The sequence below is a fragment of the Saccopteryx bilineata genome, chromosome 2 (genome assembly GCF_036850765.1).
Source record: "Saccopteryx bilineata isolate mSacBil1 chromosome 2, mSacBil1_pri_phased_curated, whole genome shotgun sequence".
NCBI classification, from domain to species: domain Eukaryota; kingdom Metazoa; phylum Chordata; class Mammalia; order Chiroptera; family Emballonuridae; genus Saccopteryx; species Saccopteryx bilineata.
This window is the reverse complement of record NC_089491.1, coordinates 282,714,186-282,716,960: the sequence shown is the minus strand read 5'-3', so window position 1 is coordinate 282,716,960 and position 2,775 is coordinate 282,714,186.

The window sequence follows — 2,775 nt, the reverse complement described above, 5'->3', positions numbered from 1 at the left end:
TTAAATGAAAAAGTAACAACTAGGTACTCAGAGGGGCCTTCTCTCTTTCTCCTCCTTTCAGAGCATAGTATGTAAATCTTAAGACCCAGTTTGATAATTAGCCTCCTTAGGCTGTTATTCTGATGTCATCTATAAGTGGTTTGCTACTCACTCTTTATTTTATGTGTTTAATGCACATACTGTATTTCAGAAGCTCATCCGAATACCCTAACGAAGCACCTTAAATTGCAGGAGGTATATACAGACTGAGGAGGGCAGGTAGGCTTGGAATTGAGCCTCTGTAGTCTGGGCTCCTGTAGACCTCCGTGGCATAGAGAGCCAAGCAGACGGTTAATCATTAGGTAGGTTAAAGGGGACTTAAACTAAACTTTGAGTCCTTCTCAAACTTTGGCCTGCACCCGAATTGCCTGGAGGACTTACTAAATAAAACACAAATTGCTGAGCTCCAGCCCCAGAGTTTCTGATTCATCTGGTCTATAGTGGGACCCAAGGATTTGCATATCTAACAAGTTCCCAGGTAATACCTATGACAGTTACACTTTGAGAACCATTGTTTTAAAATATAATTGAGATAAATCAAAATGGATATGGTTCCAACTCCACAATTTTAAAAGGTTACTCTAAAAGCCTTCCGCAAGTAACATCAGAGGAAAGCTATTTTCATGAACCACTTGTTGCCTTCATATTATTTCCTCTCCACCCAAGATAAGGAGTGCTGAAAGGAGCCTCTGAAGTGATTTCAGACACTGTATCATGCAGGGTTCCCAATGGACGACATTTGATTCTTTCAGGAAGCACTAACTGAACATAGACGACACTGTTGGTAATTGAACTGTCATCCAATACTAAAGGAACAACAACAACAACAAAAAATACAGCCTCTGCCCTCTGACCCCAAGAATTTATTCATTTCAGAAACAGTTAAATTACTGGTAAGAGCCAACCACTGTGATAAAAGCTAAGGATGCAATGGTAAGCAAGAAGACACACATCAAACAATTCTAGAAATAATCTGTAATGAGGGTCATGATGAATGCATATAACTTCCAGATCTATTCTGGTCTGGTGGGCAGGGATGTAATCAGAGAAGGCTTTCCTGAGGAAAGGACAAAAGACTCTGTAATCTGACTGCTTTGGTTAACACCGCACACCTGAACTTGCTCCAGTAATATCAGGATGACAAAGGTCAAAATCAGGAGTATTGTCACCCTCTGGAGGTCCTCGCCTTCTTCTGCTCCCTTCTCCTTCCCCTAGCCACGGGGAACCATCAGGATCCTACACCCAGTCTTTCAGAAACTTCAATTAACATCCCGGGCCAATTAACTCAAAATTTCAGAATAATGAATGGGCATCTGTGGTTTTTAAAACTTTTAGGGTGATTCACCTCTACGAAATTAACTTGAGGGTGCCCTAGCCAAAGTAGCTTTCAATTAGGAACAGTGTGTGTTTAAGTATGAACTAAAACACTTATCAACAGAGGACCCATAGATACTAAGTAAAAAAGATGTATAGCAAACAAATTATGGGGGGTGAGAGGATATGAGTAAAACAATCCATCTGGGGCAAGTGGGAGGAATGGATAAATCAATTTTGGGGGAGAGGTGGAAGCCGGTACAGAGATAAATGGTGATGGAAGGAGACTTGGGGTGGTGAACACTGTATATTATATAGATGATGTAATATAGAAGTGTACACGTAAAATCTATATAATTTTATTAACTAATGTCACCCTAATCAATTCAAGAAATAAAAGGCAAAAACAAGAAAAACTCATTTTGGATTACTCTGGCCCATCTACGGCAGGCTGAATATGCTACTAACTTGGGGTGGGGGTGGGGACGGAGTGAATAGGACAGCGGAATGGCTTTGCATTGATTTCCCTCTTGAAGCCAAAGGGCTCGGGTGTCTGCCTAGTATCTGGACCCAGTTATTCTAGGTTAGTCCTCTAAAGCGTGCAGAGGAAAGACCACTGGACCTTGTTCCAAACCAGCTGTACAACTTCTCCAGCAAAACTGGACCAGCCTGATCAGGCGGTGGCACAGTGGATAGAGCATCGGACTGGGATGCAGAAGGACCCAGGTTCGAGACCCTGAGGTCGCCAGCTTGAGCTCAGGCTCATCTCATTTGAGCAAAAGCTCACCAGCTTGTACCCAAGGTCACTGGCTCGAGCAAGGGGTTACTCGGTCTGCTGAAGGCCCACGGTCAAGGCACATATGAGAAAGCAATCAATGAACAACTAGTGTCTCAAGGAGAAACTGATTGATGCTTCTCATCTCGCTCCGTTCCTGTCTGTCTGTCCCTATCTCTGTCTCTGTAAAACAACAAACAAACAAAAAAACTAGACCAGAGATTCCTAATGTCTAAAATGAGGAGCGTGCCCTAGAAACCCTCAATAGGTCTCCCTAAGTCTAACTCTGATTCTAGTAACAAGGGATCACACCAATCTTCCTTCAGAAAAACCCTAGACTATCCGAAGCCGGTCCTTGGGCTTGGAGCCATCCTCCCTTCTCTCCTTGGCTTCCTTGGAAAAGTATCACCTGCCCCGCCCCGAGTGACTTCTTAAAGTTGCCTCAGCCTCCCTCGAACGCCCTGCACCTACGCCGGGCCGGATTGGGCCCTCGGGGACCAGGTGTTGCTCCTTCATAGCACATTCTATCCCTGGGGTCCCGGGTCCGGACCTGCCAGGGTCTCAGAGTAGAGAGCGGAGGGCGAATCGACTCCTTCGGCGATCTCCGCGGCCTGGCCCCACCCACTCCCCCCCTCCCCCGCACTCCT